The sequence below is a fragment of the Sturnus vulgaris genome, unplaced genomic scaffold (assembly GCF_052056855.1).
Source record: "Sturnus vulgaris isolate bStuVul1 unplaced genomic scaffold, bStuVul1.hap1 Scaffold_84, whole genome shotgun sequence".
Taxonomy (NCBI): Eukaryota; Metazoa; Chordata; class Aves; order Passeriformes; family Sturnidae; genus Sturnus; species Sturnus vulgaris.
In genome coordinates this window covers 1,217,193-1,233,363 of record NW_028276728.1, presented here as the reverse complement: position 1 = coordinate 1,233,363, position 16,171 = coordinate 1,217,193, and the positions used below count along the sequence as shown (strand labels likewise).

At 49.3% G+C, this 16,171-nt stretch overlaps 2 pseudogenes; both read right to left on the bottom strand.

The window, feature by feature from the left end:
- Positions 1-578: 578 nt before the first annotated feature.
- LOC148217438 (endogenous retrovirus group K member 24 Gag polyprotein-like) lies at positions 579-15,747 on the bottom strand (annotated as a pseudogene).
- On the bottom strand, positions 1,112-11,150 carry LOC148217439 (syncytin-2-like; annotated as a pseudogene).
- Positions 15,748-16,171: the final 424 nt, after the last annotated feature.

The window sequence follows — 16,171 nt, the reverse complement described above, 5'->3', positions numbered from 1 at the left end:
CATTGTGAGCATAGCAATACCTGATGATCCGAATCCTTGGTCTCCACGTGGGGTTTGTCTTTGTGGTTGAACACCCCGGCTCAACTGTGGAAGTGGAATAAATTGAGCAACACGCTGACCTGCCTCAATTGTCAGAGGAGGAAAAGGAGTATAAACCATTATTTGTATTTCTCCCGTGTAGTCTGCATCGATGACACCTGGTAGCACAAACAGTCCTACAATGGAGCTCGACGAGCGTCCCACTATTAGTCCTCCATGAGCTTGTCCTTTGATATTTATCGGGCCATAAACTCCAGTTGGGACTTTGACGGGGCGAGCTGTCATTAAAGATGTTTTTACTGCGGCTGCCAGGTCGAGTCCCAGGCTCCCTGTTGTGGCTGGTTGTAGACAGGAGATGGCGCTGATGTCACGGTGGCTACTTGTGTCCGGGCGCGGCTGCCGGGCGCGCTCCGCTGGGAGTTTTCCGACTTGCGGCGACAAGCTGACGTGTTATGCGTGTTGCTCTGGCAGTTTTGGCACCATACTCCTGGGGCACGGCACTCACGTCGGAAGTGGCCTCCGCTTCCGCATCTATAGCATCACGCCGAAGGAGGCCGGTGGTCGCTTGATGTGGTCGGGGCTGCTGTAGAAGCACGGAGCGGAGCAAGAGCGGCTAGCACCTGTGATTGTGTGGACTCGGCTTGCTTTTGTAGCCCCAAGCCTAATTCTTTTAGTGCATTAACTAAGAAAACCTGCGCCCCTGTCGGCTGTAGAGCCATCTTTTCCAATGCCTCTTCTATCGTCCAATTGGCCCCCAAAGTTGATAATACCCTTTTTGTTGCCTCATTGCTATTCTGCAACGCACATTGCTTTAGCATCGCCCCTCTCATATACGCTGGGACTCCTGTCTTTTCAATAGCAGCAGCAGCCTTATCTACAAAGTCCCCAAAGGATTCATCTCTTCCCTGTTTTATCCCCATATACATGGGTATGCCTGAGCTATCCTTGACCTGATCGATGGCATTCCTTACTAGACGCACGGCTTCCCTGACCTTATCAGGTCCCGAAATCATTTGAGCCTCTGTCCTACGGTATTGTCCTAGTCCCATTAACTCATCTATTGTGATTCCAGCTAACGGATCGCCAGCACCCCTCTGTACCGCAACTGACTCCTGAACAAGAGCCTGCCAGTGGGCGTTAAAGAGCAACTGCTGATGTTGCGTGAAAATCAGTTTCACTATACTTCTCATATCATTTGGCAACAGCAGGTATGTATCAAACAAGAAATCTAGCATCTGCTTAGCTGGCTCACTCCGGAAACCAAACTGACTCACTGTCTGTCTCAGCTGGGCTAGCAGCTTCCAGTCGGGAGGCGAATACGCTCCCACTTGGACGGCTTGTCCCTGTTGATTTATTCCCTGTGTATACGTGACGGGAAAAGCCCAGGCTTTCGCTGCGTCAACAGCGCCCTCGTCCCCAGTCTCCAAGCCGTGTCTGGCTAGCATACTCCACGCCTCCCCCCGCCGTCTTGCCATCTCCTCCCACAGGTCGCTTTCCGCCCTAGGGACCGGAGCTGGCTCCACGGTGGGCTTAGGGGCGGTAGGCTCAGACCGGCAAGGGGATTTTTCGCCGCTGGTCTGGGGCCCTTCGCTCTCGGAAGGCGGGGTTACTCCGCCTTCTGCAATTGTCTCCGCCGCCGCGGCGGAATCCTCCTCAAGCTCTTCTAAGGGGGGTGCAGAGGGCCAGGCGCAGCTGGCCATGTCTGCCATTCCTGCCGCCCCCCCAGCGACAGGTATTTCTACTCTGGTCGTGCTGGGTGCTCGGGGCTCATTATCGCCATACTGAGCATTTCTTTTATATGCCTCTACTGCCTCCCGAGCCGCCCTTCTCTCCGCCTGCTGCTTCAGTAGCGCGTTATGAACTACCCGCCAGATCTTTCCCAGCTTTTTCGCTGTTTTATCATCCTCTAACACCGCCTCCCACAGTGCATCCCCTAACTTACGCCACTCATTCAAATCATGCACGGTGTGAGGATTAGAGAATAAACCTTTAGCATAACCCCAGGCTAACAACCCCGGTATGTCCTTCCTGGGATTAATTTCTTTCAGCCCTAACTTATCTATATGTAGTATATAGTATATATATATGTATATATGTAGTATATGTATATGTACTATAAATAAATCATATGCTGCTTGCCTGTCCATTTTTCGTCGTCAGCGCTGTTGCAACTCTCCGGCTTCGGCAGCACGTATGGCCCAGGACCACCTTTGTAGCTCCTGGGGGTGTCTTCCCTACATCGTTTGACACCGACCCGGTTGCAGCAGGCCCCAACTCTACTTCACCGACCGTGGCGCGTTCTCCCCCGTTTTCTTTTCAGCGACGGAGGCACGTCGGGGTTCACCATTTGTCGGAGAAGGGAGACGCGGACACCATATGGTCATCAGCAAAGTCTCGTTTATTGATACGCAGAGTGGCGATTAAATACAATGCTTAATTAGCTCATGCATAGTGCAAAATCTTAGCTCCTCATTGGTCTAGATGTGCTGCTTAGCTAAGCACTTCGGCATTCATGTTTTTCTCAATTCTGCGTGCCTTCCTTATCTCAAGGACACTGTATTCCTGAGACTGAGGCCTGCTTTGCTAGCCTCACCAAGTTGATCTGACTATGGCCTTTTTCTTCCAGCCATTCCTGCACCAGGCTCTCTACAGTCATTTGGTGTGGTATGTGGGTGTATGGTCAGTTAGGTGGTGATTGGGGTGTGGTCAAGGGGTGTAGCCAGTACGTGTGGTCAGTGGGAATAATCAGTAGCTGTGGTCAGAGTGTGTCATCAGTGGATGTGGTCAGTGGGCTGTGGTTGGTGGGTGTGGTCAGTGGATGTGGTCAGTGGGTATGAGCAGTGCAGAATGTTCATTGGGTATGGTCAGTGGGTGTGGTCATTCGAGTGGTCATTAGGTGTGGTCTGTGGGTGTATGGTCAGTTGGGTGACCATTGAGGTGTGGTCAAGGGGTGCAGCCAGTACGTGTGGTCAGTGAGAGTGGTCCATGGTTGTGGTCAGTGGGAGTGGTCAGTGAGGTGTGGTCAGTGGGTGTGGTCAGTGAAAGATGGTCACTTGGTGTGGCCATTGGGTGGGGGCAGGTGGTGTGGTAAGTGGTGGTATGGTCAGTTGAGTGGTTATTAGTTGTTGTTGATGAGTGTGGTCAGTGTTTGTGGTCAGTGGGTGTGGCTATTTGGTCTGGCCAGTGGGGGTGGTCAGTGGGTTTGTTCAGTGGGAGGTGGTCAGTGGGTTTGGTCAGTGGGTTTGGTCAGTGGGGATGGGCAGTGGGAGGTGGTCAGTGGGTTTGGTCAGTGGGTTTGGTCAGTGGGGATGGACAGTGGGGGTGGTCAGTGGGTTTGGTCAGTGGGGATGGGCAGTGGGAGGTGGTCAGTGGGTTTGGTCAGTGGGTTTGTTCAGAGGGGATGGGCAGTGGGAGGTGGTCAGTGGGTTTGTTCAGTGGGGATGGGCAGTGGGAGGTGGTCAGTGGTTGTGGTCAGTGGGTTTGTTCAGAGGGGATGGGCAGTGGGAGGTGGTCAGTGGTTGTGGTCAGTGGGTTTGTTCAGTGGGGATGGGCAGTGGGAGGTGGTCAGTGGGTTTGTTCAGTGGGGATGGGCAGTGGGAGGTGGTCAGTGGGTTTGTTCAGTGGGGGTGGACAGTGGGAGGTGGTCAGTGGGTTTGGTCAGTGGGTTTGGTCAGTGGGGATGGGCAGTGGGAGGTGGTCAGTGGTTGTGGTCAGTGGGTTTGTTCAGTGGGGATGGGCAGTGGGAGGTGGTCAGTGGTTGTGGTCAGTGGCACAGCGGTCAGTTCTGTGGTCAGTGCGTGTAGTTAGTGGGGTGAGGGCATTGGTTTCTGTGCAGTGAGTGTGGTCAGTGGTTGTGATCAGTGGGTGCAGTCAGTTGTGCACACACTGTTAGAGACCTAGAAAATCATTCCCAGGCTGGAGTTTCTCCTGGTTCTCTCACAGATCTGTTCCCAGGCTGATAGCTTGTTCAGCTCCTGTAGGGAGACATTCCCCATGGATGATAATTTGGTCAAAATAGAATGGAATTAATAACATTGGATTAACACCTGGAAGCAACCGTGGGACTCATTCTGAAGTACTGTCCCAGAGGCGTTTTCTCAATTATCCAATGAGCTACTGTCTTGTCTTAGCTCTGCAGAACATCCTATAAGTGCGAATCGTGCTCTCAATCGTGTCTCCTTCCTATCCTGACGGATGACCATGTAGCTGTGTGTCTTATTTCTGCTGCTCCAAAGTGTAAAATCCCTAACGGACAGCTACAGTCAGTGGGTGCAGTCAGTGGTTGTGGTCACTGGGGTGTGGTCACTGGTTGTGGTGAGTGGGGGTCATCAGTGGGTGCAGTCAGTGGTTGTGGTCAGTGGGGTGTGGTCACTGTGGTGAGTGGGGGTCATCAGTGGGTGCAGTCAGTGGTTGTGGTCAGTGGGGTGTGGTCACTGTTTGTGGTGAGTGGGGGTCATCAGTGGGTGCAGTCAGTGGTTGTGGTCAGTGGGGTGTGGTCACTGTTTGTGGTGAGTGGGGGTCATCAGTGGGTGCAGTCAGTGGTTGTGGTCAGTGGGGTGTGGTCACTGTTTGTGGTGAGTGGGGGTCATCAGTGGGTGCAGTCAGTGGTTGTGGTCAGTGGGGTGTGGTCACTGTTTGTGGTGAGTGGGGGTCATCAGTGGGTGCAGTCAGTGGTTGTGGTCAGTGGGGTGTGGTCACTGGTTGTGGGCAATGGGTGTGGGCAGTGGTGTATGGTCAGTGGGTGTGGACAGTTGGGTGGTGTCCTGGTTTAGGACAAATTTGGGAGAAAACCTCCAAAGGGACCTCCCAGAAGCAAACCCAAGCAGCCCCTCCCCCATCCAGTTAGGGAAGAAATTTCCTCAGAGAAGTGGAAAAAACCTGTTTATTCAACAAATAAAATGCACTGTCCAGCACAAAAAAATGAACAATAGCGAACAACAAAACCTCTCGCTGCTCTGAGGAGCTGACAAATTCAGAAAGTCTCCTGTGGTGGTAGCTGGGCTCAGTCTGGCATCAGTCCCTCTGGCGCTGGAAAATGCCACTGCCCAGTGGGCCGCAGGTGCAAGATCCTGGTGCTTCTCCCCGGGTCCCCTGTCCTGAGCAGGTTCAAATAATTCCAGGAAAAAGAAGGAAAAAACTGTCCAGGGAACTTCTCTGCTTCAATTAGTCAAAAACTAACTAAAAGCAAAGGAGAGCTCTCTCCTGCTCTCCACCACAGTGACACCATCCAGGAGACAAAGTGATGAAACTCCTATCTCTATGTCTCTGTCACTGTCTTTCTCTCCTCCCACCTCTATTCCATGTCTATTTCTCTCTTTGCCATTCTGTCTCTCTCTCATTTACTCTTCAATAAAACCCATCCTATTGACTTTGGCACATGGTCTCATTTGCACCCTAACTGAGGCAGAGCCATTTCTGATCATTTCAATCAGTGGATCAGAACAAGGGGCTGGAAGCCCTCCAGTCTGGCTGCTGCTCCATGCCACTTCCAGGGCCTTGGGCTGCTGAAGGGCTGCTGGGCTGGGCCCTTTGTGACACAGGGGTGTTCTATCGGGTTCCTGGGTGATGAGGGACATTCTGTTGTCCTGGTGACATGGCACAGCCCCAACCTGCAGGGCTATAGAAGGGGCCCAGGGCCCTGCACTGCCCAGTGCCAGGAGTGCCACTCACTCAGGAGGAAGCAGCTCCCGGGATCTCTGTGTGCCACACAGTTGCAGATGGAGAAGGAAAAGGAGAACCCCAGCTCCAAAGCAGCCAGCCCCATGGCCAGCAGGCTGGAAGACCAGGCCCTCAGCGGGCAGGGGCTGGCAGCAGGTGACAGCTCAGGCCTGGTAACATGCAGCAAGGATACCAGCAGCTGCCAAGAGGGATCCCGAGGGGAAGCCTGCATTGAGCAGGGGCTGTCCCCACAGAAACCAGCATGTACCATCCAGAGTGCCATGAGGAAGCGTGCACTGGGCAGGAGCTCTCCCCACCAGAAGAGGATGAGGGGGATGGAGTGAGTGTCCTCGAGCTGTGTGAAGAGCGGGCAGAGAGAGAGCGCAGATGGGCAGGTCTGTCAGCAGGCAGGGAAGATGCTAGGTAGGATCCCTGGCCGTCTTCCTCCAACTCAACGAGCGAGTGAGAGCAAGCAAGAGAGCCCAGGCCCCCCCGTCCCACCTTTCCTTTTCCGCTCCTACCCTGTTCCCCAGCTCCCTTCGAGAGAAAACTATTGCTACTAAGCTGTAGCCACAAATAGTTAGCATAAAAATGGGAAAAATTCCACAGAAAGAAAAGGGAACAATTCAACCCCCAACAGAACCCTAGGAGCTGGTAGCCATATGTGTGTCTATCTATAGAGCTCCTGTCTTTCTGTTTCTCTCTTTCCTCTCCTTTTAATGCTCTTTATATGGAACAGTTTTGGGTACATGAACAAGTTAAATGTGTAAAGGTTTCTAGATTAAATGGGCTAAGTTAGTGAAGTTCCTGTTATAATAAGTTTTTTATGTTGAATTGGATGTTGTAATGAATCCTTTTCCAAAGTTCCTTGATTTTCTGTACTTTGCCAGTAAAAATTTTGTGTCATTTTGACATCTTGAGATTATCTGGCTGGTGTTTCTCCTGTGCACCAAACTCGAGTAAAGGAGCCTTTGGTCACCCCCAGCATTTCAGTGTTCTGGGGTGTTACAGCCCCACAGGCTCACCATGGCCTCTTGTTTCCATCAGGCCCTGCTGTGTCACACTGGCCCTTGGTTCCATGAGCATCTGGAGTGTCACACAGCCTGATGACATTTGTCCTTGCTGCCCCTGCCATCCCAGTGCCCCAGGAACAGCCCCGAGCCACCTGTGAGGGACAGGCCCTGCTGGCCCAGGCCTGGGCTCAGGCCTTGGCCTTTCTGCTTCCTCCACCCAGCCCAGGCCTTGCTCAGCATTGCAGTTCCCTGCTCACAGCCTCGGGCTCCTGCAATCCTGGCCTCAAGGATCTGCTCTCACCACTCCCTGGGGAGCCTTTGGCACTCCCTGCCCTCAGTGGGGCCAGTGATGCTCCAAGGGACTTGGAGTTTTGCTTCTGCCTCCTTGAGCAGCTTCTTCAACCTTCTCTCAGTGCCTGGGGCTCCTGGACTCAGCCCCAAATCCACCGTGAGGATCATTAAAATACAGAAAACCCTCAGGAGCTCTTTGTCTTCTTTCCAATGTCTTCCAGTCTCCAGACCTTGTGCAGCTGCTTGGAGTCAGTTTTGAGTTCTCTTAAGGAGGAAGATTTCAAGGTACAGCTCATGATTTTCAGTTTTATAAAAGGGAGTACTTTTTTCTTTTTCGGTTCAAAGAAGAAGCAACTTAAGCATTCCCCAGGTGATCTTGATGCTGAATGTCTCCTTAGGAGGTGTGGGCCCACAGAAGAATGAGCCCCTTGCAGGCTGACCCTGTTTGGACAAGCTGCTCCCCAAGCCCAGCCTCACCGTGTCTGACATGGCCCAGCTGGGACTGACATCCCTGGCCCTGCACCGGAAGCCCTTCCCCCTGAACTCTGCAGCTGGCTGTCCCTGCCCACTGCACCATGTCCCACGTGCTCTCCTCAGGGCTCTGCCTGCATCCAGGCCCGGGACAAGTATTCCTGTTTGTGAGGAAAGAAGGGAAAAGCCTGAGCAGGTTTCCTAAACGACAAAGCCCCACTGTAGAAGCACATGCTGAGTACAGGCTGCCTGGAATGACGACACCTTTCTACTAGGGACAGTGGGACCAGAAATGATGTCTGGATGCAGAATTCTCGGAGTCTTCCAGCTGAATTCTCTGTCCCTGTCCTTTCCCTGCATCTCTGTTGCAGATGGAAGCTGCTGGTGCCTTTCTCAGCTGTGACCTCTCTTTTGAATGCAGACAGATGTTCCCAGGTGTGTTAAGCAGGTGCTGCTCAATGTTTATGCAAAGCTTTGGTGTGCTCATGGAACCAAGGGGACCCTTGTGACACAGCGGGGGCTGATGGAACCAAGGAGACAATTGTGACAGTTGAGAGCCTCACACAAACAAGGCTCCATTGTGACACTGTGTCGGAGACGACGGGAGACAAGCACATCCAATGATGATCAAGAAGCCTCAAGTTTATTGATCAGAAGGCTACAGTTATATAGACACGATAATAAAGCTCATACATATTGCAAAAGCTAAGCTCATCATTGGTTCTGTGCTCTGGCCTTGCTAAGCGTCATCCTCGCACATATTGTTACAAACTCCGGATGGCTATGGTTGCTTTACTGCAACAGCTAATTCTTGTTTTAAAAAAAGCTAATTCTTATTTTGACATCTCGTGATTGCCTTGCTCCTTGCTCAAAGGCACAATGTTCTTGCCCAAGACCTTTTTTCCTGACTAGTGGAATCTCATCATGTCCTTTCTCACGTAGCCAGTCTTCCACAAAACTCTCCACAACACTGAAGGGAATTATGGAATCAAGATCATTGTGACACAGCAGGGCCACATGGTACCAAGGAGACCTGTGACATTTAGGAACCTCATGGAACCAAGAGTCCACTATGACACTGCAGAAACAAGGAGACCATTGGGACGTTGTGGAAGCTCCCAGAACCAAGCAGCCCTTGTGACACTCCAGGGCCTCGTTGAAGCAGGGAGACCACTGTGACAGTCCAGAACCTCATGGAATTAAGGCTCTCTTGTGACACAGCAGGCTCCCATGCAACCAATTGTCCATTGTGACAATGCAGATCCCAGGAGACCATGGTTACACTAGGGAAGCTCATGGAACCAAGGGTCCACTGTGACAAAGCAAGGCCTTGTGGACCCAAGGAGAGCATTGTGACGTAATGGAACCTCGTGGAACCAAGGGTCCGTTGTTAGAGTCCAGAACCCAGGACACCATTGTGACAGCCCAGAACCTCATGGGACCAAGATTCCCTTGTTACACAGTGGGGCTTCATGGAACCAAGGAGCCAGTGTGACACAGCAAAGCTGCATGAAACCTATGGTCCATAGTGATACTGTGGATCCAGGGAATTGATAAAGCAAGCTCTGTTTATTCTCTGTTACAATGGCTTTTTATACTCTTAGCAAGCAACTCATACAGCTGTCACATTTTGATTGGTGTACACAGATCTCTACATTAATGTTTCTTTTTGCCAGGGTTCTTCCTTGTTCTCATGAGAAACTTCTCTAAAGTTACATAGAGCAGGATGACAAGATTACAGTGTCCTTGTCACATCAGCACACATTGCAACACTTGTGAAATGATGAACAGCCTGTCTTGATCTGATAAACAAGGGGATTGTTCAAACGATGCCTCCAAAGACCCATGGCCCTGATCAGCAAGCCATTCCTCAACAATTCCCCCTTTCTCTTTTTGTACAACCAATGCTCCTTGAGTAGCTGCTGCTGTAGCATCATTTAACATTCGTCACAAGCATTGAATCAAACAAGGCACACAAATAATCACAATCAATACAATTATCCTGATGGTGATCAGGTGCTGTACCAGGCTGGTAAGCCATGGTCCCAAACCCAGGGATTTCAGCCATCCTTCCAGGCCTAACCCATCCTGAATTTGAAGCTGTTTAGTAACCCGCTTAAGCTCTGCTAATTGCTCATGAATTGACTGAGAGTGATCAGTCAGGTTCATGCAGCACATCCCTTCAAATTCATCACAACCATGTCCTTGAGCTAACAGTAAGAAATCAATTGCTGCCTGATTCTGTAGTGTAGCATGTCTAACAGAGTCCACATCTAACAAAAGATCTGACAAAGCCTTTGATGTCGCATTAGTCTGCTTTGCAAGCCAACAGCCTAACCTGCTGAGGGTTGCTAAGGCACCTGAGGAAGCAACTGCGGGTGCTAAAGCTGAAACTGCTATTATTGCACCAGGAGACCAAAATTTAACATTGTCTCTACATTCACTGCTAAATTGGTGAGTCATACGTTTTGCTCTGTGATGTCTGGATACATTTAAAATCATTGATGTATTTGGTGCCAACAATGACAATCTCCCCAGTGTACAAGGTCCACCTCTCAGCCGAGAAGGAATTCCAGACCAAGCTCTATCACCACAAATAAGAAAGTATCCAGGTGGTAATTGAATGGGAGTATTGCTTGACACAGATCGATTGGGAGCTGTATAACCACACCAAAGTGACTCATTGCCATATACCAGTAAGGAAGAATTAACACTAACAGCAGCTAAATTACAACCTGGGTCTTTGCATTTGTCCAATTAAAGTTTACACAGCCATCCGCCTTTACAGACCCTAAAAGCTCCAATTCTTGAGGTTTTGTGGAGGCTGTATGGAGATGCAGTGCCCATTGATCCCAGCTCTCAAGGGTAGCATTCAAATTAGAAGAATTACATGTTGGAATGCCAGGAGGACAGGGCCATATCTCAGCCAATGCTGCCTGGCCCCAGACTATCGGGCCCCTTCACTGCTGGCCGTGTCCACTTGCTCGGCACCCACAGAGGACCTGTAGGGGTAAGCACACACATAGAACCACGGCCAACATAGCGAACCTCTGCTGGGCCTTTCCACATCCCTGACACAGGGTCCCTGTATAACACAAAAAAGGGTTTTTCCTCTTTACTTTTTGTATCCTCAAGTCCACTATGAACATATGCCACGGGAACATTCTGTTTAGCAAATATACAAAGGTAATTCATCACAAACAATGCTTTGGCTAGTCTTTCTTGCACATCTGTTATGTTTTGAAATTTCCCAGGTTATAACTTTAAAGTCTGATTTGCTCATTCCACAATTGCCTGTCTGGTAGGGGAATGAGTAACCCCAGTGGGATGCTGTATACCCCACAGCTGACAAAATTTTCTCAGCCTTTCACTGACATAGGCTGGACCATTTTCCGTCATTAATTGTTTAGGAACTCCCATGACTGCAAAGCAGTAAGTTAAGTGTCGAGTCACGTGTAAGGCCCTTTCTCCAGTTTGTGCCGTGGCCCAAATAAAGTGACTATTTGTGTCCACTGTAACATGCACATATTTGAGTTGGCCAAATTCCGATACATGTGTAACATCCATTTGCCATACTTCATTCGGGCCTAAGCCTCGAGGATTAACCCCAACACCGAGACCCGGACCATGATGGCTACAGGTAGGGCATGCTCGGACTATTCCTCTGGCCTCCTCCATCGTGATGTTGAAATACTTGTGTAAGCCACGGGCATTTTGATGAAATGTAGCATGAGCTTCACGGGCCTTGGTGAATTCAATAATTGGCTCTGACACAGAGACCAATTGGCCTGCACTCATATTGCCTTCTCCCAAACCTTGGGTTCATTTGTGGCTTCTAATATGCAAGACAACATATGATTTCTTCCTTTGCTTGATGCATGTTTGCAGTTGTCTCAACAGCTCAAAAAGCTGAGGGTTCTGTATGTCCTTGATTATGGCATCTTCAATTCTTGCAGCTATTCCAGCCACATACAGAGAGTCAGTTATAACATTTAACCTGTCTCTTGGCCATTTTTTAAAAGACCAAACAACTGCTCTCAGTTCCAAAGTTTGTAAGGAGTCTTCAGTCTCTGCTTGTAAAATGATATGATGCCATTTAGAGCCATCATGCCACGTGGCAGCAGCACGCTGTGATTTTCTTCCTGCATCAGTAAAAACTGTAACTGCTCCTTGGAGAGGCTGTGCACTATATTTTGGAATCTGTAACCAGTTCTGCTGGCTCATCCACTTAAGCATTGGAACATTAAGTGAGCTGACAGTGATGTCCTGTGCCTCACTCAGGAGACTAGTTTGTAACAGTTGAGAATTCCACAGGTACCACTCCAGCTCTTCTCTTTTAAGAGGCAAATAGATGGTTCCAGGCTCCTTGCCCAACACCTGCACTATTCGAGTTCTTCTTTTACAAATAAGTTCAGCCAAGTCCTCAACTTTTTGCTGGATCGTCTTTCGTGGTTGCAGGTGTGGAAATAGCCATTCAAGAACTTTGACCTCCTCTTGCTCCCCCTTTTCCTTTTTCTGCTGTGTAAGTGCACCAAGCAACTGTGATGGCCCAATTAGAATGGTAAGATCAATTGGGAGGTCAGGGTCAAGATGATCGACCACTTGCCGTGCAATTATAGTGCTCAACTGCTTAATCATGTTATTCTGCAAGGGCGAGAGCCTTACTGGAGCAGTGGGATCAGTTCCTTTCAACAGTGGTCACAAAACTTCCAACAGTTCATTAGTAATCCCAACCACTGGTCGTAGCCACTGTGAGTCTCCCATGAGTTTTTGTCCATCATTTAAATTTTTTACGTCCATTTTGATAGTTAACTTTTGTGGCCTAATTGTGGCGTTATCAATTTTCCATCCCAAATATTTCCACGTAGGAAAACGCTGAACTTTTTTGGGGGCAATTGATAAACCTTGTTGCAGCGACTGTTGTGTCAAGAATTTGTCTTGTTGTGGATTCAAGGGTTGTTTCTGAGCCACTGATATGTCATCCATGTAGTGGTAGATCATGGCATCTGGCCATGCAATTCGAATGGGTTGTAATGCACGAGCCACAAACAGCTGACATAGAGTGGGACTGTTCTTCATTCCTTGCAGTAGAACCACCCATTCAAAGCTCTGTGCAGGTGCTTCTCGATTAATGGATGGAACTGTAAAAGCAAAACGCTGTGTGTCCTCTGGATGTAAGCAAATTGTGAAAAAACAGTCTTTGAGATCCACAATCAGTAAATGCCAATGCTCTGGGATCATTGCTGGATTAGGCAGTCCAGGCTGCAAGGCTCCCATGGTCTGCATCTCTGCATTCACTGCTCTTAAGTCATGCAGCAAATGATATGTTCCAGATTTTTTCTTTATCACAAAAATAGGAGTGTTCCATGGGCTTGTGGATAATTTTAAATGTCCTTGATGTAATTGCTCCTGAACTAACATCTGAACCTGTTGTAGACTTTCCTTTTCCAGTGGCCACTGGTCGACCCATACCGGCTGATCAGTCAGCCATTTCAGCTGAATCGGGAAAGTCCATCCAATGGCCCCGAGGGAAAAGGTCTCTCTGTTGTTAGGACAAAGCCTAAAGAGGTCAGCACATCTCTTCCAATCAGGGCATTAACCTTTTCTGGCAGTGGCATTATGGTGACATAGATAGAAACAGTTTTGCCATCTATAGTAACTTGGACTATATCTCGGCTTCGCTGTGCAATAGCAGCTCCACCCACTCCTTCTACTCCTCCCATCATTCTTTGTAGTGGACATTGTGGTGACCAAACCGATTGGGAAATGACAGTCAAGTCCGAGCCGGGGTCCAAAAGGACAGGAAGGCGTAAAGTTTGTTGGCCACACTTAATAACTGCATTTACAACAGGACGATTTTCCATTGAAAGTGTCAATAATGCAAGTCCACCTGTAGATCCAAATCCTTTTCCACCTCTTTCTTCCTTATTAGCTGGAGTCATTGCTACTGTTAACTGCTGCATAGGTACAAGCTGTGAGATCCTGCTTCCTTCAGGGATATACATTGGTGGGAAATGTGTTTGAACCATAATGCAGATTTCTCCATTATAATCCACGTCAATAAGTCCAGGTAATGCAAAAAGTCCCTTCATTCTGCTGGAGGACCGACCCAATAACAATGCTCCATGGGCTTGGCCTCCTATAATCAATGGTCCTTTTAGTCCAGTGGGACCTTTCTGTGGTCTGTTGTCGATCAGGGTGCCGTCTATTGCGGTTGCCAGGGCCAGTGCGAGGCTCCCTGAGGTGGCGGGTTGGAGCCTGGCTGCTGATTGCACTGGCAGGCGCAAGGTGGCGCTGTTGTCACCTGAGCCGCTGTTGGGGTCTGCGAGCCGCCACTTCTCGCTCTCAGTCCATCGTTTTTTGACTTTCGGCGACAAGCTTCCAAGCTGTGGTTATTCTTTTGGCACTGTGGGCACCACACCTTTTGTACTTTGCTTTGATGCCGCAGGTGTCCTCTGCATCCACATGAAAACATCTGGTGCCCTTGGACCGTGGCACTCCTTCTTTTCAGGTGAGTTCAGACGAAGAGGAGCAAGGGCTGCTGCAAAAGCTTGTTGCTGTGTCTGCACCAAATCTTTCCCTAATTCCTTCACTGCTTCCACTAACAAGGCTTGATGACCTACGGGCACTCTGCTCATTCTGTCTAACATTTCCTCAACTGAAGCATCAGCCGGCAGTGTTATAAGTATGCTCCTTGTGGATGGATTACAGTTTTCTAATGCACACTGTCTCAGTAATGCCCTTTTCATCCATTCCTGAACATCTACACTATTTATTGCAGCCAATACCCGATCAACAAAAGAGGAAAAGGGCTCATCCTTTCCCTGTTTTACTGACATGTAAGAAGGTGCTGATGGTGCCACTCTCACTCTCTTTAATGCCTCCATTGCCAATCCCATTCACTCTCTTACTCTCTCTGGCCCCATCATTACTTGCATATCAGGTGATGCAAATTGACCAAAGCCCATCAATTGTCCCACAGTAACCCCGTGTAAGGGATCCTGCTGTGGCTGCAGTAGGTTTGCCGCTGGGTCACATAAATTATTCCAATGGGCCTGCCATAGAATAACCTGTGACTGGGTCAGAATCATTTTCATGACAGTCTTAATATCCTCGGGAATGAGCAGTGCAGTGCCCCATATGTAACCTAGCATTTGTTTAGTCGGTTCCCCGTGCACTCCTGCCTCATTTACAGTTTCTCTCAACTGCGTCAGCAGTCTCCAGTCAATAGCACAGTGTTCTCCAGCAAGTCCTCCCTCACCCTGTGTATATGTGACTGGGAAGGCTAAAATATCCTCTCCTATATCCGCTACAAACTTCTAATCCTGATTCTCAATTGCTGTTCTTTGAATCGCTTTCCAGTTTACTTGGGGAATTTGAGCTCCTCCCTTTTTCCTTTTCTCAATCCCTTTCTTGTCTTTCTCACTTCTCACGCTAATCAAACAGTCATTAACATCCCCATGATCTCTGGCTGCCTCCTCGTCTATCTCAGCCTCCTCCCCTGGGGACAATGAATCATTATCCTCATCACTATCCATCAGCGGGGCAGAGGGTCGTGCACGATCGGTCTCTGACTCCGGTTGGCGGCTAACTCGCACCGGACCTCCCGTCGGAGGAATAGGCACGGACTGAACTCCTAACTTCAGTCTGCCTGCATCCGACTCTGCAGCAGCTGTTCCTGCATTTAAGTGAGAGGATGCCACTGCAGCAACCTGCTTCTCAGTTAAATGCCTCTGCAAGCACTTTGTCACTGCCCGCCAAGGTTTCCTAAGTTTTTTAGCTGGATTAGAGTCATCTATAACCATATCCCACAATACCTGACCAAATTTATTCCATTCATATACTACAAACAAACTTCCACCGTCCTTAAAAAATCCTGATGCCTTTCCAAAGGCAATCAGACCTGCCAGTTCTTTTTTAAGGTCAATATTCTTTACTCCCCGCTTTTCTAAAAAGCGTATAAATAAATCAAGGGCTATCTCATTATCCATTTTATCCACAGCCGGCAAATATTTTTTACATGTATAAAGATATTCACATGTATAAAGACATGCAGCCTTTTCAATTTTAGCCCTTGTTCGGATGGTGAACTCCTCCTGTAAGGCAGTTCAAGCACAGATCAGGATTCTTACGCCAGCGTCACCCGATCTTCCTCTCCCTGGTCGCTGCTACCGGTGCTGCTCTGATCTCCCTTCGCTAACCAGAACAAGGAGTGGGGGTCCCTGTTCCGGGCGCCCAACTGCAGGGTGGGGCGAGTGACGGCGACGGGAGGCATGCAGACAATCAATATGATTGATAAAGCAAGCTCCGTTTATTCTCTGTTACAATGGCTTTTTATTCACTTAGCCAGCAACAAGTACAGCAGTCACATTTTGATTGGTCGCACACACATTTCTGCCTTGCTGCTTCTTCTGGCCAGGGTTCTTTCTTGTTCTCATGAGAAACTTCTCTCAAGTTGCACAGAGCAGGATGACAAGATTACAGTGCCCTTGTCACATCAGCACACACTGCAACACTTGTGAAATGATGAACAGCCTGTCTTATTCTGATCAACAGGGGGATTGTTTGAACAATGCATCCAAAGACCCATGGCCCTGATCAGAAAGCCATTCCTCAACAGTGGCCTCAGCAGATGAGCCTGTGGGCTACGGCCTCCCCCAGCCCCAGCCTGGCCCAAGCTGATTTTCAGGACAGCTGCT